General features: G+C 47.5%; 1 protein-coding gene across 6 annotated transcripts in view; it reads left to right on the top strand.

Moving 5' to 3' along the window:
- The window catches only part of CSRNP2 (cysteine and serine rich nuclear protein 2), a 54,918-nt gene that overhangs the window by 6,989 nt on the left and 24,943 nt on the right, over positions 1 to 22,986 (top strand). The window contains exon 2 of one of the 6 annotated variants that reach the window (XM_053300225.1): positions 3,754 to 3,802. The exons of the other annotated variants lie outside the window; for them this stretch is intronic. The gene's annotated coding sequence lies outside the window, so the exon portion shown is untranslated. The remainder of the gene's footprint in view (positions 1 to 3,753; positions 3,803 to 22,986) is intronic. 6 annotated transcript variants of the gene reach the window in all.

Genomic DNA, 22,986 nt, shown 5'->3' with positions numbered 1-22,986 from the left:
CTGTAGCCCTCAGACTAGTAGCCATTGATAGACTTGTCCTCCATAAATTTACCTAAGCCCTTCTTAAAGCCATCCAGGCTGTTGGCTGTCGCCACATCTTGTGGCAGATAATTCCATAGGTTAATTAAGCATAGTGTGGAAAAAGTACTTCCTTTTGTCAGTCCTAAATCTCTCGGCAATCGGTTTCATGGGATGACCCCTGTTCTAGTGTTATGCAAGAGGGAGAAACAGTGATCTCTCTCTACACTATACATAATTTTATAGAACCCTATCATGTCACTTCAGTCATTTTTTTTCTAAACTAAAATGTCCCAGGTGTTATAGCCTTGCCTCATAAGGAAAGTGCTCTAGGCCCCTGATCATCTTGGCTGCCCTGTTCTGCACCTTCTCCAGTTCTACAATGTCCTTAAGATAGGGTGATCAGAACTGTACGCAGTACAGTACTTCAAATGTGGCTGCACCAAAGATTTGTATAAGGGCATTAAGATACTAGCAGTTCTATTTTCAGTCCCCTCCCCAATTATTCCAAGCATGGAATTTGCTTTTTTCCACAGCTGCTGCACATTGTATCGACACTGTCAACAAGCTGCGTCCACCATGACCCCAAGATCTCTCCTGGTCAGTCACTGACAGCTCTCAGCATATATGTGATGTTGGGGGGAGGCTTTCCCTCAATATGCATCACTTTACACTTGCTAACCCTGAACCTCATCTGCCATTTTGTTGCCCACTCCCCCAATTTGGAGGGATCTTTTTGGAGCACCTTGCAATCTATTGTGGATTTCACTACCCTAAATAGTTTGGTGTCTTCCTCAAATTTGGCCATCTTGCTGCTTACCCCAACTTCTAGATCATTTATGAACATGTTAAAGAGCACTGGTCCCTGTACAGATCCCTGGTGGACCCCACTCTTTACTTCCCTCCATTGTGAAAACTTTCCACTTACTCCTATCCTCTGTTTCCTGTCCCTTAATCAGTTGCCAATCCACATGTGAACCTGTCCCCTTATCCCATGACTACTAAGTTTTTTCTCAAGAGTATTTGATGAGGAACTTTTGTCAAAAGCTTTTTGGAAGTCCAGGTATATTATGCCAGCTAGATAACAAAGAACTCCAAAAGGTTGGTGAGGCAAGACTTACCTTTGTAGAAGCCTTGCTGGTTCTCCTTTAGTGGGGCCTGTTCTTCTATATGGTTATCAATTTTATCCTTGAGAATGCTTTCTGTCAGTTAGCCCAGCACAGACGTCTTATATCAAGCATGACCAGCGCTACTGATCTAGTAGTGGATAGCTGTAGTAACATGTCATGTATTGCCTGTATGTTTTTAAATAGCAAGAGGATGGTAAGTATGGAGCCTCAGCTTGTGTTCCTGCATCTTCTGATGACATCACCGTACACCAGTGCAGTTGGCTTCTCTGCAGTCATGGCACCCTGTCATCCAGGGTAGCATCACCTCTGCTGTGTGTACATGGTAGCTTCGTGACATCAGGATTTTATTTTAAGGAGATTGCAGAACAAGAGGGGGCCTTAGTCTTGCGTTTTCTCCAGAACATCATCTCCTCTTAGAGCTGTTGGAAGGGGCATATTTATTTATATCCTGCCCTATCTCAAAGACTCGGGTCAGCTTTCCAGGATAGCTGTTGGTGCTACATACCTTTTCTTTTAAAAAGCTTCCTTTGGATAATTCTGCAGTCCCAAAATAGCCAAAGCATTTTGCAGTAATGCAGAGTGCAGTTCTGATGCAGTTTGTGCCAGAAGGGAGGGGAGGCACTGGCCAGTGGATGGGGGCCATGCTGTCTGTGCCCTCCCCTGACTGACAGTGTGTTGCTGTGAGGGGGCCAAAGCTCATGACAGCCTTGGGTCCACTATCCAGTGGATGGGCCAGTGTAGCTTGGCTTCTTGTGTAGCCCTGGGACACTTTTGATTTGTTCAGATATGTAATCTTGGTCTGGTTTCCATTGTATTCATACACTCCTTATATACCCTACCTTTCCATCAGAAATGCCCCTCTTTCTGAACACCTGTGTTCGTGTTGAGGGGCCTGTTCACACCACATACGGATTCAGTCTCTGGTTACTCTTGCCCAGGGTTAGTCTAGCCACTCATATCCATGCCAGAATTGCTGTGAACTTGAATCAGAGAGCCATAGAGAGAACAGGAATTCCAAATCTTGGGTCCCTAGGTGCTGATAGACTGCAGTGGCCATTGTGGCTGGGGATGATGGGAGTTGTAGTCAAACGTCACCTGGGAACCCAAGATTGGGACCCCCAGCACGGAGAGCAAAGGTAGAACTGATCATTTAGGGACCAGTAGGCAGTCTAATCCTACAGATCAGCTTTAGCTCTCCTGCCACAACTGGGAATCTGTGCTGTGGCACCTAAGGCAGCTTTCTGTATATGGCAAGTGGGCTGGTAGTCATTCAGCTCTGCCCAACACTCAGTTGAACCTCTAGTTCTGACTTTTTGGCTAGTCAGCAGACTTAGGATATCTTGTAAGAGAACTTCACCTTCCTAGACCAGGGAAAGCCTCTTGTATGGCACAGTGGTACCACATATCGGGGAAAGAGGTTTCTATTTGCTGCAGTGCCTGTGGTGGCTGCCACACTAACTGGCCAGCTTGTAATGGCTTCAGATAGTTGAAAGTCCATGTTTTTTCTGACTTAAAACTTGAGGCACACTTCACCCCTATACCCGGAAGGGTTACTTGTAGTATATGTGAGCATAAGAATGACTTGTACCCTTAAACCTGATTCACAAGTACAGTGTGAGTTAGTGTTCAAAATGTGCCTCCTGTTTTGGAAGCCTAGAGCAGTGACTCATGGAAAGGCACAACAGGCAGCCTTCTCGGAGGGTGGGTGGTTCTGCTCTCTGCACTGGGAACTAATGGCCCCCAGTACAGGCATGTGGACATTAGCCACCCCCAGCAGAGGCCAATTAGAAGAAAGCAAGGGAGAGAATTCCCGGACTCCCCTGTGGATGGGTGCGTTGGGCTCCCTCAAGCCTTTAATTTATTTCTCTTGACATTATAATGTGCCCTGGCTCTTCGTTTGGAAACTGCTGGCCTGCAGGATTGATCAATAAGCTTGCATGTATTTGAGGACTGATTTTAAAATATTGCTCTCCCTTAGAGGGAAAGGGTAGGCCTTTTAAAAAGTGTTTTAAGCCTCCCTTTCTTGTCCTTTCTAATTTCTCATGCAGGCGAGATTCACACAATCGGTTAGTCTCTATCCCTCTTCCCTATCAATCTCCTATGACATGTACAGTGAGAGAGCGGTGGCACAGTGATTTCAGGACCTTTTTAGTGTTGCAGCAATTGAAGGCTGTGGCAGGAAGCTTGCTTTCACTTCATTCTAGTGAAATGAAGGCTGTGGCAGGCAGCTCACTTGCACTTTCCCCACCACTGCTCCAGGGACGCCTGCAAACTCTGGAAGACAAGGTGGCATTAAATTACACTGGTGTTGTGCTTGGTTGGTTTTGTTCACACACGGTTTTGTTCTGAAAGGAGCTTCCCTTTTTAAACTGAAAGGTGGCGTTACAAAGAACTGGATTGACGAATGCCAGTCATATACACGTTGCCTGTTTTATATCCCTGGCTTAGATGGAGGATTTTAGACTAGGAGCTATTTTAGAATGGAATGGATCACAGCAATGTAGGGCTTGACCTGGCTAATTCAGTCTCTGTAGTGTAGAACATAAATAGCAGCGGTAGTAAACTACTAACATTTTAAACGGCTGTATTTTGTACTTGTTTGCAGATGTAATGCTGTCCAGTCTTCCAACTATGATTTAGGAGATGGAAAGCAGGTATTTCCCCTCTGCCTTTAATTTTGGAACAAAATATGGTTAGCTTTATGCACCAGTGTATTCCGCAACCACGCTTGGGGTCCTTCTCACCATGGCCAGAAACAGGTTTGTGTCCTGCCTCTAACCAGGACTGCACAACATCAGCCCTCCAACTGTCTTTATGCTACAGTTCCCATCATCAGTGACTATTGACCACTGGCTGGGGATGATGGGAGTTGTAGTCTAACAACAGCTGAAGGGCCAAAGGCATGCAGCCCTGCTCTAACCATAGTAGTGCCAAAATGGAAGGGGAGGGTAATGCCTGTATGGAGGAGTGTTTGGGCCTCTGGACCCCAAACATCCTAATTCTGAACCAGGATCAGTATAGAGCTAGCTGCAAGAAAAGGGAGAAGGCTTTAGATACTGTTGGTGTCGACTTTCAGGAAAAGTGTATGTGGTTTTGTATACCAGCACATAAATTATCTTGGGTTGTGGGGTTTTGTTTAAGTTTGCATTTCTGAGAAGCTCAGCAGTGAGGAATTTGCAGATGTTCTAATCTGAACGCTGGGAATGGGGAAGACTGATGATAAAACTGAGCAAATAGCAGGCATTGCCAGGAACACTTACAGCTGGAATGAGTTTCCTTTAAGGATGGAGGTTTTAAAAACAACCTTGCAACTAATTATGGGGAGAGTTGTTGCCTTCTGCCTGCATGTAGTGCTCTTCTTCCTGCTCTCTGTTTTTCTTGCTGTTGCCCCCACTTGTGCTTCCCTTGGTTCTGGAAATTGGTGCACAGACTCCACAGTAGCCCTTCAGGCAGGAAAGGAATGAAGAGCTGCTGGTGCGGCCTGGAATGGCAGCAGCTAGTCTTTCCTCGTCCCCTCAAGCCAGCGGTTGCCCCTGACTTTGCCTTGCCCTTGCTTAAATGCATAGCTCAACCCCCACACACTTGTAGCCTCAAAGAAGGCCATCGCTCTTTAAAGCAGAGACTGCCAAATAGTTCGCCCCTCCGGTGTTTGCCCCTGGCTCTTTTTACTTTTTTTACTTTTACTTTTACTTTTTTATACTGAGTTAGGGCATTGGTCCATCTGGAATTGTCTGCACTGACTGGCTGCCGGCAGGAATCTCTTTCAGCCCTACCTGGAGAGGCTCGGGATTGAACCTGGGATTCTCTGCATGCAATGCAGATGTGCTGCCAGTGCGCTACAGCCCCCTTTGAAGGCTGAACATGTGCTAGGTGATGTACTGGGGAAATATCACGTGATCGCAGAGGGCTTGCAAATCGAAGAGCCACTCGGAATGTTAAGCTTTCTTCTGTGGAGGTCATCGGAACCATAGGCACACACCACAGCTCTTTATTTCTTGTCCCCGCCATGGGAGACGGGTTCCCATGGCCGTTCATACATCATCAAATGGACGCTTTCTCCTCCTATGTGGAGATCAGTCCGGGCCTATAAAGCGCCACTTGCTTGGTCACCCGGGATAAATAAGAGTCCCTTCCAGGTGCAAGGCAGGAAACTGTTGCAAAGCGGAAGTTTTTGTTCTTTCAGGCCTTTGGATGCCACAAGTGACTGATACAGATGTGTCTGAGAAGACAGGCTTGTAACCTTTGTGGAATTACTTCTAAGTCTGGGTTAATTTCTGTGTATGGGATTACACCCGGAGCATGGTCTGAGGACACATGATGCTGCCTCCTTGCTGAAGCTAAGCAGGACTAGGTCTGGTCAGTGACTGAGTGGGTTACTGCCCAGGAGCCCTGTGTAACCTGCCTTGAGTTTCATGATGAAAGAAAGGCAAGATACAAATATTATATATATGAAACTGATGCATGAAGCTGAGCAGTCACATAGAGCTTTCGAAGTGCAGCCTGACATGCTTCCGAACCTTGTGGCTCCCACACTGAAAGTGCTGATCCTGCACTTATTTCCTTGGTATGTCCCCAGCAGTCCAGACAGTGTTTAGGGATTGGCCCAGTACTGGCACTGACTATGCAATCTGTGCAGCTATGTTGGATTTTTGCGAGGGAATAGTTCCCTGTTCATCTGCTAATACTAAGCCAGCAGCTCATGAAACTGCTAAGCAGATGCGTTCTCAGGCAGGACAGAGGTGAAAGATGAGTCATGGGTAAGACGGGGGCGGGGGCAGCAATCTGTGTGGCCCTCTTGAAGGAGAAGAATATATTGGTATGATGAAGAATGGTCCCATTGCCCTTTTGAGGTCTGTGCAGGTCAGAGTCAGCAAGGTGTCCCCAGTGCACTAACGTCTCTAAGCAAGCTGTATGTAAAAGACAACCTACACAGAGACAGACACTGATCTGGTTCAGACAATACATCTGCTAGCCCATCCTACAAAAGTTGGGGGAGAAGTGTTGGTGTGCACATCTCTCTTGCCCCCCAACATGCCATCTCACTGCTGCCTAATCTTGCAAGGGGCGGGGGGCAGTACACACAAGTTAAATACTATATTACATATGCAAATTTAGGACCTGTTTGGGTGAACTTCCCCCTATATGGTTAGTGGATAGTGGGATGGCACCTTCAGTGCCATACCTGCCCATTCTGCTTCACACACACATTTTAGGATGGACTGGCAGACGTATTGTCCAAACAGTCCCATTGAGTCTTCCAGACGAGCATAAATGCATCCCTGAAATAATCTGGGATTCACTGTCACTGGTCTGCCCAAGTTCTTCTACCATAGCAATGGTGTTGATAGCATCTGTATGTGGTGAAGGTGAACACTGGCTTATCTGAAAAGTAGGCGCAATGTTTGCCCTAGAGAAGGGCAATACAATTTCAGTCCTCCAACTGTCTTTGAACAACTCCTCCCATTATCCTCAGCCACAGTGGCCAATTGTCAGGGATGATGGGAGTTGTAGTCAAACATCGTCAGTAGGGCTAGAGTTGTGCAGCCCTGCCCTAGAGGTATACAAGCAGCTCACTGTTGCCTTCTACAAATGTCCAGGCAGGTAACAGTTCTTGTCTCAGGGAGGATAGTAATGAAAGGGCTGCATGTAAGGGTGTTCCCCTCTCCAAGCTTCTCTTGACTGTATTTTGTCCAGTGGTTGAAACTTGCTGTGTGAGCAATAGCCCTACTTCCCAGCCTACTCCCACATGTGTTTCTGTGTTAACGCTGTTGCCACTCAGCTGCATTTGGCACCTGAGTCCTTTTCTTGTTTGCTACGTGCTCTCTTGCGCGCTCTCATATGTTGCATGGCTGGTAGTCTGGCTAGTCCGTATACCTTTGCAAAAGAAGTTATGGAGGAGGCAGGATCATGAACATTGCTCTGACCTGTTTCACTCTCTTGCTTTGGGTCTTTTCTTTTTTCTTTCTTTGCAGAGGACTTTAACAAATAAGATCACACACTTGGCATTTGAGAAGGACTTTTTCTCTCTCAGGTTAAGTTGGCTAGAGACCCTGTTTATGGGTGTGACTGTTTGTCCCCCACATTTCCCCATTGCACGTAGCTTGGCTTACTTGCTTGAGCATTTTGTAGAGAGAGATGTAGTGCACTTGCTTTTTCCACAGCTAGTGCACTTTTCCACCAAGGAGGTCATCCTCCAAAGTTTGAGTTGTGGACTGAGCATGCTCCAAGAGAGGACCAGTAAGAGAACTCAAGGCATGGCTAGCATAGTGTGTGGGAGGCGACCCAGCCCCAGTTCCGGTCCTGTCTGTGCTCCATGAACAGGTCGGTTCTGTTTCTCCTGCAACTTGTTCCTCTCTGAAGCTTGGCTGGCTAGCTTTCTGCTCCTTTTTTCCTCACCTATCTAGTATTGTGCGAGGGTTGGAAAGAAGTCATTTTTTCCTCTAAACTTTGTCTAAATTCGTTCCTGTTTTCATTTGCTAAATCGGCCTCCTTAGCGTCTCTCTGCTTTTATTTTCATTTTCCCCTGGCCTTTCGGCCATGGAGCGCTCACATGCTGGTACGTCATTAGAAGGTTCCTTATTGGAAGAGCGCCTCTCTGACCACCGGGGCAGACCACCTCTTCGGGTCTCTGCTCCTCCCGGGGAAATTATCCCAGCTATCCTCCCCTCTGAGGAACGCTGAGCCCAGGCTGTTCCTACCACTGCCATCAAGCCTTCTAAGAAGGATCACAAGAATGCAAAGAAAAAGGCAAAACATTTGAAAGAGGCAGAACAAAGGACATCTTCTGCTGCCAAGGCACGCTCAGCGCCTGCTTCAGCTGTGTGCTTGAGCGAATGGCTCCTTATACAAGTTGTCTGCAAGGCATGACAGCCTCTTCGCCTTCCAGACACAGAAATTGGGGATGCTGACTTGCCGCTGGACCAGGGCATTCGGCTCCCACCTTTGCCTCCAATCCTTCCACTCGGCTCGCCGGAGGAGGTGATCACGATCCCGGCCACGCCAGACAGTCCTCCTCCTCCCCAACCTCTGGTATGGGAGACGGTGCTGACTCTAGCAGAGCCCCCACCTGTGCTTCCGGCTGGGGCGTTCCTGCCAACTTCTCCGCCATCACAGCCTTCCAGTCTGGCCATGCCTCTGCTGGAGCACCCTTCATCTCCGCAGCCAACCATGTCCCCGCCTGCACAACTGTGATAGCCGAACTCTCCGCCGGGACCTTCTGCTCCTCCCGCGATTCCATGGGACGTGAGTACCGCACCAGTCCCAGGCATACATCCCCTTCCGCCCGATATTGCTGCTTGGCTAGGGGACTTTTTCACTCATCAGTTTTCTGATTTATTCAAGGCTAATGTACCACCCCCTGCCCCACCACCCTTTCAGCCTCTGGCAGCGAGGGCTAACCGCCACCATTCATAGTCTTCCTCTCCGGACTCCAGTCGTAGCAGGCATCCTATTCCCCCTAATGAAAGGGGCTTATTTCAACCTCGCCCCAAGATGCCTAGGAGGAGAAAGAGGCCCAGGTCCCCTTCACTCTCCTCTTCCTCCCAAGAAACCCCCTCTCCAGAGTGCTCTGCTCCACAGCAGCTGCCTCCTATTCCATCTGCCCTCTCTCAGCCCCAAGGGAGGTTCTCTCTGGCCTGCACTTGCCTGTTATCCCACCTAGGGCCCCCCACCTAACCCACTGATTCACGCCCACCTTTACTGGGGCCTCTTAACCCTGTCTTGGACCATGAGGAAGGACTGAGTGGAAATAATGATGATGTTGCTTCTTCATCAGATAAGGAGGAAGGAGAACACTCTGATGAAAATTCTGTTAATCCACTCCCATCCACCTATTGCCTCTCCTTTCCCCCGGATTTTGTGGTTATGTTATCTAAGGCAAGGCACGCTATAAATGATGTAACTCCTATCGAATCTGCTCAGACTGCCCCTTCGCTTGATCATAATGTTTTTCCTTCCACCTCTGTCCCAGTGGCTACTGTTCCCTTTCCTCCTCTCTTCAAAGAAGTTATGCTAGCAGAATGCACATCTCCCACCTCGTCCAAGGCCTTGGGTCCAATCCCTAAAAACATTACAACTTAATGCCTGAAGTATCCTCTCTCTTGGCGGTGCCCACGGTGGATCCCCTTGTGGCCCAATTGTTGTTAGCCTCAGTGGTAGTTATGGAAAATAATGACTACCCCCCCCCGCCACTGTAGGTGGACGGCTTCTCGCCTTCTGCCCACAGTGGGAAGTCACAACTCAAGACCGCTGGGTACTTTCCACAGTTCCCACGGTTATGCCTTGAACTTCTAGACAAAGCCTCCAGACCAGGTCCACTCTGCCAAACAAACATCTGCGAATGTGTCTTGCCATTCAACATCTCCTTCAGATCAATGCCATCGAACCTGTACCATCAACCGAATTATGGTGTGGCATTGATTTGCTTTTTTCTCGTTCCAAAAAAGGATGGATCTTGGAGAGTGGTTCTGAACCTATGGTCACTCAATCAGTTCATTTGCAAACGAAAGTTCTGCATGGAATCTTTCCATTCAATCAAAGAATCAATATCTCCACAGGACTTCCTGGCTTCTATCGATCTATCCGAGGCTTACCTCCATGTACTTATCCTTCTCACTCATCGTCAGTTCCTCAGGTTCTTCTATGACAGCCACCACTTTCAATACAGGGCCCTCCCATTTGGTCTGTCATCGGCTCCGAGGGTCTTTACCAAGATAATTGTGGCAATGGTCACCAACCTCCGGACAAACAGAGTCCACATATACCCGTATCTCGTGCACCCTAGCGGTCTTCACCTCTCACAGGTTTATAGTGAATTGCCAAAAGAGTCACCTGTTACTGTCCCAGACTACCCACATCTAGGAGCAATCTTCGACACTTGGCATCTGTCCGTCTCTATACTACCAGAGCGGTGCCAGAAATTGGACTCCCTCAGCCATCCTCTTCCTTCAGGCAACATCAGCGGAATTGATGACGCTAGCCCAATTGCTCGAGTCAATGATTTCGTGCCTCGAGTGTACCCCGTGGACACACTGGCACTCCCGGCCTCTTCAATGGCTCCTCTTCCCCTTTCAGGAGTACATTATGGTCTGTGTCCACAAAGAAATTTTCTTGCCGTCAAAGGTCCATCAATCCCTCTGGTGGTGGTTGTCACCCGCCATGTTGAAAGGCCTCCCCCTCAAGGTCCCAAATCATGTGCTAATAACCACAGATGCCAGCCTATCAGGCTGGGGGGCTCACTGCAAGCAGCATCTCACATCCATAGTGGTGAAACATCTCCAGCGCACGGCCAATTGGCTCAGCTGCCACACAATAGACCAGGCGGAATGGTCACTGCATTGAGAAGTCTTTCTACAGGTAGTGCATCGCTTTGGACAACCACTGGTGGATCTATTTGTTTCCCACACAATCATCTCCTTCCCAGGTTTTTCTCTTGTTTCCTCTCACCTTGCACAAAAGCAATGGATGACCTGACCTTGCCATGGTCCTGCACGCATTCCCCACCACCACCATAGTGATAGGCTGACTCGTTCAAAAACTCCACACCGAAAGGGCGGAACTCATCCTAATAGCCCCATTCTGGCCTTGGAGGCTGTGGTTCTCCGATCTTCTACAACTGTCTTTCGCCCCGCCATGGCACCTGCCTTCCCAGCAGGACCTTCTCACTCAAGGTTTCTTCCTGCACCCGGAGCCTCAGTGGCTCCAACTAGCTGCCTAGAAATTGAACGCATATTGTTAACCCAAAAGGGCTATTCCCCCCCAGCCTCTAGAAGACCCTCTACAAACCTCATTTATCAGACCTCGTGGGCGGCTTTTTTCCAGGTGGGTGTGCAGGAAACATGCGTCTCCCTTGTTGGGTGTTCTCAAAGTCCTTTCCTTCCTCCAGTCCAGTCTCAACATGGGTCTCCGGCCCAGCACCCTGACGTGCCAGACCTTGGCCCTCTCTTTGATTCTGCACCTTCACTTTGGCTCTTCCTTACAGCTCCATCCCCATCTTCGGAGATTCCTAAAAGGAGCGTCTTAATTTGGCTCCATCTACTATTCATAGATTCCCTACCTAGAATCTTAACAAAGTCCTCAATGCCCTCACCAAAAACCCCTTCGAGCCTCTGTCCGAAGTCGATCACCGTTTTCTCTCTTCTTGGTGGCTATAACTTCTGCTCACAGGGTATTGGAACTAGGAGCCTTGTCTGCGTGGAAGGATTTCTGTGTGTCCCAATCTGATGCAGTCATCTTGAAGCTAGATCCTACCTTCCTCCCTAAGATCAATTCTACCTTTCACTGGTCGCAAAACATTATTCTTCCCTCCTTCTGCCTCTCCCCGATCCATCCCAGAGAAGAATTGTGGCACTCGCTGGATGTGAGGCTTGCCTTCCGCATCTACTTACATAGAACTAGGCTGTTTTGGCGCTCAGATTCTCTTCATCTCCTTCCAACAGTCATCCCTAGACACTCAAGTTTCCAAAGCCACACTCTCATCCTGGATAAAATCTTGTATTTCCTTGGCTTATGAGTCCATCAATCTCCCAGCGACTTCTGGTATTACTGCACACTCTACCTGAAGTGCAGCCACCTCCTTAGCCTTTGCTGCCAGTGCTCCCTTACTTGAGATCTGTAAGGCGGCCACCTGGTCATCTATCACACCATTTATCAAGCATTATAAGATTTCCTCCTTTGATTCTTCGCAGGCGGCATTGGGCTGCACTATCCTCCATCTGGTGGTCTGACTTGCATTCTTTCTGGTCCCACCCGTTTTCCATTTCTTAGCTTGGGTATGTCCCATACTTTGGAGGATGACCTCCTTGGGCTGTGGAAAAAGAAATGTTGGACTTATCGTGAAGGGTTCTTTTTCACAGCCGAGGAGGTCATCCGGCCCGCTCTAGGATGCTTGTCCCCCGTTTTATGTGTGTGTTCGCTTCTGTTCAGAGTGGTGCGCTGTGCTTGGATGGAGGCAACTTCTGGGACATTTTAGTTTTGTAGGCTTTTAGCAGTTTTTTTGGTCAATTTTGCTTCTTCTGTAGTAGAACTGTCCTTCCTTTCCTTTTCTATGGGACCACTTCAGTCCCAAAACTGGGGCTGGGTTGCCCCCCACACACTATGCTAGCCACGCCTTCAGTTCTCTTACTGGTCTTGTCTTGGAGCATGCTCAGTCCACAACCCATACTTTGGAGGATGACCTCCTCGGCTGTGAAAAAGAACCCTTCATGGCAAGTCCAATGTTTCTTTCCTTGTGGAACTCTGCAGTCTTGGTTTAGTGGGTTGATCTGTGAGGAACTGGTGGGTGGTGAAAGTTTTGGGGCAAAGGGTTAGTTCATCTTAGATCGCTGTCAGTCTCTTCCCATTCTAATTCTCAGGACTGGTTCACACATGCATGGTAATCACTTGAATTCTCTAATCTTGACTTGCAGCTGAATTTGTGGACTCCCAAAGAAGAGTATTGTATCCAAGGGGATGCAAAGAAGTTATGTGAGAGTTTTGTCTGTGGACTCCGTTCCTGTGATGTTCCGTTCACACATGCGAGTTATGTGAACTAGCCCTCCGAGTAATTGCCATGCAACTCTCGGAACATAGGAAGCTGCCATATACTGTCAGACCATTGGTCTATCTAGCTCATTATTGTCTTCACAGAACTGGCAGCGGCTTCTCCCAGGTTGCTAGCAGGAATCTCTCTCAGCCCTATCTTGGAGATGCCAGGGAACTTGGAACCTAGATGCTCTTCCCAGAGCGGCTCCATCCCCTGAGGGGAATATCTTAGTGCTCACACTTCTAGTCTCCCCTTCATATGCAACCAGGGCAGACCCTGCTTAGCTAAGGGGACAAGTCATGCTTGCAACCACAAGACAAGCTCTCCTCTCTATCTACAGTGTACTTCTGCTGACAGTTTCACATAGCCACTCTTTCTTAAATTGGGATTTTAAAAAAGCTCCTTGCAGCAGCAGGATCACCAGAAATGTTGCATTTAGCACTGTCAGAAGTGGCTTCTGCTGTGGGGTGGCTGCTTAAGCTGGCATCCAGTACAATGGAAAATGCACACGAATGCAACCTGAAATGGGGGAACCACCGGCAAATCATGCCTGCCTGCCAGGTGGGAGCCTGCATATGCGAGGGCATTTTCCCATGAACAAGGGAAAAGTTCTCATGCGCTCAGTAGCAAGTTATTCCATTGAGCCAGAGTTGGCCCTTAAGCATGACTGCATTGGGCCTTGCTGACGCACGTGTTGCTCAGTCAGCCTATTCCACTCTGTATGTAGCTCTTGCCAACAGGAAGTCCTTGTGGGTGATCTAAACCTACATTCTGGCAGCCTTCCACCCACATTGCTAATGAGTTGACATAAGGACTTCTAATGTGACTAAGGTGGATTGCAGTGGCGGGTGATGTTTCGCCGGCTGTGTTCTCCTACACATAGATGGAAACAAAGCTAAGGATTGGGGGTGGGGGGGTTGTTGTGCAAAAGCAGCACTCTACCCCCCATGAAATAATTTCTGGCTTTTCCTGGCAATTGTAAAAAAAGAATCTGAAGATGCTTCTGTTTTGGCAAGCCTTCCCCAATAACCTCTTGAGTGCTGGTTTTTATTGGTGGTTCCTCTTCTGCTTTTTTTACTGCTCTACATTCTTTATGTGGTATGTTTTATTATTGCTCTTCTGCTTTTATTGTGTGTTCATTATCCTATTTCTCATAAATTTTGTTAGCCTTGAGTCTGCAGGAAAAGGTGAGCTATACATTTTTTAAAAAAAATTCTGGATTGATGTAAAATGATGCCTTGTTGAAATAGATGAAAGCTATCCCTTCAAAGACCACTTTAAGTGGCACAGCAGGGAAATGCTTGACTAACAAGCAGAAGGTTGCCAGTTTGAATCCCCGCTGGTACTATATCGGGCAGCAGTGATATAGGAAGATGCTGAAAGGCATCTCAGACTGTGCGGGAGGAAGCAATGGCAAACCCCTCCTGTATTCTGCCAAAGAAATCCACAGGGTTCTGTGGGTGCCAGGAGTCAAAATCGACTTGACAGCACACTTTACCTTTATCCCTTCAAAGAGGTCTCTTCATCCTGAGTGTCCTCGATGACACCATTACCATCGCTTATTCATTCATTCATTCAATTTCTAATACTGCTCTTCCAAAAATGGCTCAGGGTGGTTTACACAGAGAAATAATAAATAAGATGGATCCCTGTCCCCAAAGGGCTCACAATCTAAACAGAAACATCAGATAGACACCAGCAACAGGCACTGGAGGGACTGTGCTGGGGGTGGACAGGGGCAGTTACTCTCCCGCTGCTCAATAAAGAGAATCACCACATTAAAAGGTGCCTCTTTGCCAAGTTAGCAGGGGTCAGGTTTTCCCAAAGCCTAGGTTTTCCAAAGTGAAATTATATGCTTATTGATGATAGGTTTAGTCGAGAAGAACAGAAAACGATTAAGAAATATAGATCACTGGATCTCTCCCCACCACCTTACTTTGTAACTTATGTTCAGAGTCCACGATTCCACTTGCTATGGCGAGTATTCCTAGAGTAGAGGGACTTGGAGGTCTCCTAGTCCGGCCCCACCCTACTCAGTGAAGGAAATGGCTCCAGCCTCCCTGACAGATGCCTATCCAGATTCTGTTAGAAAATGAATGAAGGAGAGCTCATGGTTCCACTGACAAGCCGCTCTTGCAATGAAGAAATTCCTTCAGAAATCCTGCTTCCTTGTGATTTCAACCCACTGGTTCCAGTCCTGCCCTCGGGAGTGACCGAGAGAGTCTGCTTCTCCTTCTGTGTGGCAGCCCTTCAGATATTGGAAGGCAGTTATCGGAGCCCCCCTTCGTCTTCTCTTCTCCAGGCTAAACGTCCCCAGCTCCTTCAACTGTCTCTTGTAGGACTTGTTTCCAGACTCCTTGCCATTCTTGCTGCCTTCCTCTGAACGTGTTCCAGTTCCTCATCTTCCAATTTGGGGCCTAGAAGTGGACCCAGTGTTCCAAGGGAGGCCTGACCATTGCCCGCAGGCAAGCATGGCAACCCTCAGCCTTCCCTGTTACCTTTGAACTGGAGAAGGGGATGCTCTCCACAGTTGCACTGTTCCATTTACTCTGCGAGGAGGGCCGGAGTTCCTTGGTCACCCTGCCCTTCCAGGGCACGTCAAGACAAAAACAGTTGTGGAAGAGATGCCCGCATGGCCCTTGAATGCCACCCTGGCGAGGGAAGCTGGTTGGGGCTTGTCTGCGTTGTGCTGCTCAGGTGCTTGGAAGTACTTTGGAAGAGCAGTACAGTTGCAGGGAATAAAACCTGGCCGTTAGAACTCCAAAAATAAGATGAGGGTTGTGGGTGGGGTGGGGGTGGAGGCATCTTCCTTGTTGCACGGCACTTTGAGGCGCTCTTAATGCCTTGTCTCTGTGCTCGAAATGTCCTAGTTCTAGTCGTCCTCCCAACTTGAGGAAGGAGATGGCCCCTGACTACTTGCTGAGTTTCAGAGGTGCGGCACAAAATCTGGGACAAGGCCCCAACCCTTGGACGAGGGGTGGGTTCCTAGAGACCACAAATCTGTGGTGGTTTATCAAGGGCAGCCAGTGTTTTTGAATCTCTGCTTATGTTTTCTCACTAATAAGATTGTTGTGACTTTTTTCAAGAGTGCTTTTGAGTTGACCCCAAGATTAATTTCTTTTCAGCTTGGATTTCTGTTGGCCACACAAACTGAGTAGAGAAAATAAGTCAGGGAGGGGAGAACATGGGCCCAAAGAATTATTTAAAGGTATTGCAAACTTTTATGCAGTACGATCTAGGCAGGTAGTATTACCTTTTGGTACTTTATTTCTAGTTGCCTTGAAGTCTGAAACAGTTAACTATTTCCTCTTGATAGGACTGAATGAACTTTGTAGCTGACTGAACATAGTTTGTTCTGTCCTTGGAGCACTCCAGGTGACCAAGTGCCTAAGCAGAACATGTCAGAACTAAATTCCTTTTTGTCTGAACCACCCATGCCTGAAGAAAAATTGAATAAAGTTCAAATTAAAAGCTTGCAAACAGTTCTTTTTGGCTTGGTCCAAAAATACCTCATTTCTCCCTTTCATTATTGCTCAGTTTAGTATGTATTCCTTTGTCCCTATGCTGTGTTTCTTCTGTGTCTCATAGATGAGGATCTGATATCTTGATTCTTATGCCTTGAACTCAGTGGCATTACAGGGGTTAGTGGATGTAACACATTCTAGAAAGGAGGTCCCACTAGTGAAATGGCAGAGCTGTCGTTCCTCTTAACCCAGATTTCCATAATCTAAGGAGACGTTAAGAATTTTTAATTGTTTTTGTTTTATATCTTTATATGCCTTTATATTTGGAGTTGAAAGCTGTTTGGGGAAGTAGAATTAAGTCATACTTAATTGTTTATTTGCGGGACTTCAGTGCTGTGGGCAGGATACAGATTGCATGTATGAGGATAACCGGTACAAGGCAAATAGGAGAGAGTACAACGGAACTGTGATGCTAGCCACATTGCAATCCTGCTGTGCAAATGACAGTTTTCACTTGGATATTGGATTTAATATAACATGCTGCGTTTATATGTATAGTGTTCAACTATGTAGAATTAATGCCTATTTTGCAGACTGCTCCTCCACTGAACTAATAACTTCATTAATCCTCAGATTCTTTTTTTTTTAAACCACATTTATTATCCATGCATTTTGTTGGACCCTATTAATGGCAGATCATTTCGTGGATATGTGCTTGCTCTCACAAGACCACGCTCCTGTCTGTATCTTGTACCCTAGTCTTTGAGCAGGTGTGGACAGGATCTGAGTTTGCAGGATCTACTTTTTAACACTAGAACCAGGTACCAAATAGTGCCTGTGGCAGACACAGATGCAAAATGGTGACTCAGGAAGCCAAGCAAATTACCTGCTGTACCCTATGAGGCATACACTGGGCTCACCTGCATATACATGTACAAATCTACATCTAACAGCCTAATATGGCAGCAGGGGAAGCCTTTCTGTGATTACAATTAATTGGGACGCAGGAACATTTGATCTACTGCAAATCAGCCAGATATCTGCCTTCTGTCCATCCTTGTCCTAAGAAGTCCTGAGAAATGATATGTAAAACATCAGTATGTTAAAAGAGGCCTGCATCTGTGGCCAGCTGTCTTGTAAAAAGCAAGTGCTGTGTTGAGACGTGAGCTTTCTAGTTTTCCTACATATGGCTGCCACTCTGACCAATGCATTCCCTGCAAATATAGCAGCTTCTAGCATTACTGCTTAGATATTCCACTGATCTTTTGCTCTGCTATGTGCTGGTCTTTCACAGGTAGGACAGTCTGTTGTAAGTTCTTAACCTTCTCTCAAGCAGGAGCTGCTCTTCAGGCAATAGCATAATCTAAAAAACCTGAATGTTCCCCATACATCTTAATTCTGTCAAGCAGAAGCCCAAGCAGGCCAACTCTTCTTGCTTCCTGAAACATGGTAAAAGCACCCTTGATGCTTGTGTGATGGCAGGGTGTGGCACGTGGAACTTGATCTGTTTCCCTCCAGAGCATGTCCTTTTTGGGAGCTGGCTTTGCAGAGAAACTGCTGAAACACTGCAGTAGAGTTTTTAGGGTTAGGTTGGGACCTTTTCCCATCTTCTTAGCCATGAAAAGACCATTTTATCCCACCACTGGAACCAAGAAGAGTGCAACTCATTCACACTCTTAATGAGAGGATGCTCTTAAAGCTATTGAGCACAAAAAGTGCTGTGCAAATGACTAGCATCTATGATTAGTCTCTGGCATGAGCCAGCCATGTCCTCACAACTCCATGAAACTCCAGTGTTGTGGATCTACTAAATGATTTGAACTGGTGTGTTCCTTTATTCCATTTCCCACAGCAGTTGAAGAGGGATAGCATTCTAGAAGAGAGCTGGTCTTGTGGTAGCAAGCATGACTTGTCCTCTTAAGCTAAGCAGGATCTGCCCTGATTGCATACAAAAAGGAGACTAGAAGTGTGAGTGCTGTAAGATATTCCCCTTAGGGGAAGGAGCCGCTCTGGGAAGAGCATCTAGGTTCCAAGTTCCCTTCCTGGCATCTCCAAGATAGAGCTGAGAGAGATTCCTAGCTGCAACCTTGGAGAAGCCACTGCCAGTCTGTGTAGACAGTATTGAGCGAGATGGACCTATGGTCTGACTCAGTATATGGCAGCTTCCTATGTTCCCTATAGACCTACAGGGCAGCAACTTAGCTAGAAGGTTCATTTCAGGTTTACTTCAATTAGGTGAGCTCCAGGAGTCAAATTCGACTTGACGGCACACTTTACCTTTACCTTTTCAATTAGCTGATGTTGTCTTTTGAAGCTGTCTTCTCTTTGGCCCCTGCTCTTTAGGTGGGTGGTGGTGTTTTGGGTTTTTTTGGGGGGGGGGGGGTTGCTGCCTGTGTCTTCATCAGGGACCTCCCATTGTTCACTTCTGTCCTTTCCATCAGTACTTCCCAAACACTACAGGATTGCCCTGAGGATTTTTGGAATTCCTTCTGTAATGAGAAGCAGGTAATGTTCATTCTGCCCATTGAAACATTTCTCACTGGCGTGTAAAACCTTTAAAGGTTTCATGTTGCTCCTCTGTGGGTGGCTCTGCTCTTGGAAAGTTTCAGGGGACAGAGTGGGGAGGCTCTTGACATTAGAACCTTGCTGTTTTTTTTAAGTGAAAGAGCTCCCTCTCACACAGAGGGAGCTCTTTCACTTTAAAAAAACAGCAAGGTTCTAATGTCAGTCATGGTAAAGGAATTCAACCCTTCTGCTGTTCTGCATCATGAAGAAAATGCAGAGCAAACAATGTGGAGCTTTGTTTTTAACACTATTCCATCAGGAAGCAGTGGACAGGATGCTGCTTGACCTCTTCCTTTGAAGAAACTGGGTGGAAAAACTGGCTTGTAGAATAAGTTGCAGTGTGGTGGATTCCCTCTTATTCAGGGAAAGTTCACATTCACCAACATGATTGGTTTTGCTAGGAACTACCCCTGAGGCCTGTTCATACTGGTTTTTCAAATTAATTGTAATTTTTCTTTTGAAAGCAGTGATCTGAATTCTAATTTAACACACAGCTCTTGCAAAGCTATTGAGAATAGCAAGAGAAGGAGCACACACATGCTAGTATCAAGTTAAGAGTGTTTCCACAAGGTCAGCAATCTGAAAGGGTCATCCTGCAACTCTGACTCACATTGTTGATTATCCCGCTATCAGACTAGACTTGTCATCACAGCCTCTCTTAGCTATTAAAGACATCCACAGTGACTTCATCCCAGATCATAGCAATGTATGGAGACTTCCAAAGGTGCAAATGCTTTTTTCCAATTGGTTTCCAGGCCAGATTTTATGAGTTGCCCCCAAAGGGATGTTGCCCACAGAAAGTGAAGGGAAATAGCTGATTGTGATAGTAATTGTCTTCATTTAATAAGTTTCCTCTTTACCCAAGGTGGACACTCAACTGGGTGGCTTCCTTCCCATTAGTTTCGCTCATGTGGCAGTTGGAGAAAGATATATTTGTGGAAACAAACAGCAGACTGTGTATCTGGCTGTCTGGTCTCCCCCTCTCTGCTAGAGACAAATATGATGCTAGAAACATTAAGGCAGGGCTGCTCAACATCAGCCCTCCAGCTGTTTTTGAACTACAACTCCCATAATCCCCAACCATAGTGGCCCGTAGCCAGGGATTATGGGAATTGTAGGGCAACATCTGCAGGAGGGCCAAAGTTGAGCAGCCCTGCATTAAAGGCATCCTGTAAATTGCCACTTAGAAGTCAAATATGTTGTATTTGAAAAGTTCCCCCTAATACAGGGCTGCTCAACTTCAGCCCAGCAGCTGTTGTTGGCTTACAGTTCCCATCATCCCCAGCCACAGTAGCCAGTGGTCGGGGATGATCTGCAGGAGGGCCGAAGTTGTGCAGCCCTGCTCCAGTGCAACGGAGGTGGTAGCTGGTTCACCACCACCACCCCACCTTCTTCCCTGCTTTGTTGCTGCGTAAAGCAGATGTGTTTGGGAACACATAGGAACCTAGGAAGCTGCCATATACTGAGTCAGACCATTGGTCTATCTAGCTCAGTATTGTCTTCACAGACTGGTAGTGGCTTCTCCAAGGTTGCAGGCAGGAATCTCTCTCAGTCCTATCTTAGAGATGCCAGGGAGGGAACTTGGAGCCTAGATGCTCTTCCCAGAGCGGCTCCATCCCCTGATGGGAATATCTTCCAGTGCTCACACTTCTAGTCTCCCTTTCATATGCAACCAGGGTGGACCCTGCTTAGCTAAGAGGACAAGTCATGCTTGCTACCACAAGACCAGTTCTCCTCTCTAACACCTCCCCCCTTTTGGATGCAATGGTGGGAGGTCTCGCTTAGGAGAAATAGAAACCTTTTGCCTGGCTTCAGACTGCACCTACACGCAAGGAACCAATGAGCAGCTTGGGCTGGGCTGGGCTGGCAGTGCACGTTCATACAGAGCTAGTTCCTGCCCAAGCTGAAAGCTGCCTTGGCTCATTCTCCTGTAAAGCTAGGGTGGTGCTGACCTGCCCAAGATGGGGGGAGGCCACGACCAGGTAATGAGTGGCTTGCAAAGCACTGAGCGATGTCTTCTGCTTGGCTGCCTGCTCTGTGCAACTGAATCGGGTCCGGGTTTGTGTGCTTCAGCAGGCAAACGGCAAAACTTCCTCTTGCTTTTGGGGAGAAATTTGAGGTGCGGGGGGTTAAGTCCTTGTGGAGGGAGGTTAGATTTGTGTATGTGAAAGAGTCCCCATGTTTTGCTAGGGGAGTGTGGAACCCTTTGATCCCAGGAAACTCAGCTGCGCAGGCAGGATCCTCTTGCCGCCGTCTGCCACAGCTGGCTGGCATGTTTCTTTCAAGCCCATTTGTTCGGCTTTGTTGCCATGGGAACTGTTGCTAGGATGTTCAAGGGAGCAGACAAGTGCAAGGAGGAATCGGGCAGGGTTGGTCTGGGTGGGTGGCGGTGGGCCTGCACCGACTAGCGGGGACATAGGGAGGACAGTTCTGTGGGGCAATGCTAGGCGTGCTAGTTTGGGAAGCAGGATCCGTGGGTTTTGCTGAGCAGACGATCGTGTAGAGACTGCCTGTTCTGTTTTAGGAAAGTCGAATCAGGGGTGGGGGTCATGTTGAGTGGCACTTCCTCTAAACTCGGGTGTTACTTCTGAGGATGGAATTTCATCATTTGGCGAGGCTCCGTGCTATGTTCTGTCCTCAGTGCTGCTTTTCCAGCAGATGTCCCCCCAGAAGGCTGAGGGGCCTGCCTGTGATGCTTATGAGCACTGTCTTAGAAACCATAAACACTCCTCCTCTCCTCCTCCTCCTCCTCCTCCTCCTCCTCCTCCTCCTCCTCCTCCTCCCTTTGCTTCAGCATATTCCTGTTCCAGCATTTCTTTCTGAAGACGACAGTCATCTCCTCCCTAAGCTGTTCTCTGCCCTTTGGTTTAATTATCTCCCCCCCCTGCCCCCCCTGTATTTGCATTTCCTGGGGAAGAAGGGCAATTTTAAAAGTTATTTCTCTCTTGGAAACACGGGGACCCGTTGTTCCCAGCCATCAGGCGCAACAAAATGACAGCCCTGTGCTCACGCTAATCTTCCGTCTCCCAGTGGAGTAAAAGCCATTGTTCTATAATGAATGTCTTTGCTGCATGACAGTAGAGATGGGGAAGAAACTGGCAGTGTGATTCAGACTCTCTGGCTCCCCTGTCCCCTTTTTAATGCTTTCATACACGCATCTTTGGGAAACTGTGTAAAAGTATTCAGTGTTTAGGAGCAAAGGTATTGCAGAGCTGGGGTTTTGTTGAGGCTTTGTTGGTGTCTACATCTTGATAGGTAATTTGTATATTTTTGTTCAATATTGCTCCCCAACCTGAGCCTTTCAGGAGGCTAGAAATTCCAGGTGGGAGCCCTGTGGTTGCCTTTGGTAGAATACAGGAGGGGTTTGCCATTGCCTCCTCCCGTGCAGTATGAGATGATGCCTTTCATCACCTTCCTGTATCGCTGTTAGCACTGTCATCACTTCTGTGGACAGAGCGCTAAACCAATGTGGGGGAAACTAGAGGCAAAAAAAAAAAAAACCATGGGAACGTTGAGGTGTGTGTAGACTGTGGTCTAATATAGTACTAGTGATGGACAGTAGGTCTTGCCCTACATTCTTCTCTACAAGCTTTCTAGCATACAAGCTTCTGTGGGAAGCCGGAACCCAGACATTGTAAATGACCTGAGGTTTTCCTTCTGGCCTTCAGACAGATTCTCTGGTAGTCAGAAGCTAGCTTCCCAGGAGAGGGGATTTTATCAGTTCCAACTATTAAGTGTTGCCCTATCAGGAGCAGCCTGGTGTGAAAGAGGATATGTGGGGGGAGAGCTACCTGTCAGCCCCTCATCACCACCTTCTGTAGTGTAACTCGTGTGCCTTCCAAGCAAAAAGGCTACCTGATCTTTAACCTAATGCATTTTATCGTTTTGGCTCTGGCTTCACCCCTCTTGGAGGAGGCCCAGCCTATGGAGCCTTGTTCTGCATCGAGTCGTGCTATCTGGCAAGAGCCAGGCTGCAGAGAAATGAATGGCAGTAGTGCGTATTTTAAGAATGGGGTCTATTGCTAATTCAGGACTTGCAGTCCACATGCATAGCACCCAGGGAAAAAACAGCAACATTGCAGTGTTTGTGTCTGCATGACTCTGTGCCTTAGCCCAGTGCTAGGATTAGGGCTGTAGTGGAGGCATTCCCAAGCCTGTCTGCCGCCTTTGGTTTGCAGAGCAAGCTGCTCATGGACGGAGAGAGCAGGCAGAGCTATGTGTGAGAGAAGGCCCTGGCCGCCTCCTGTTAAAATAGGAGGACTTCTTGCACCCATCTCTCCTTGGTTAA

This window comes from Hemicordylus capensis, chromosome 2 (genome assembly GCF_027244095.1).
Source record: "Hemicordylus capensis ecotype Gifberg chromosome 2, rHemCap1.1.pri, whole genome shotgun sequence".
NCBI classification, from domain to species: Eukaryota; Metazoa; Chordata; class Lepidosauria; order Squamata; family Cordylidae; genus Hemicordylus; species Hemicordylus capensis.
This window is presented reverse-complemented; position numbering and strand designations above follow the sequence as displayed.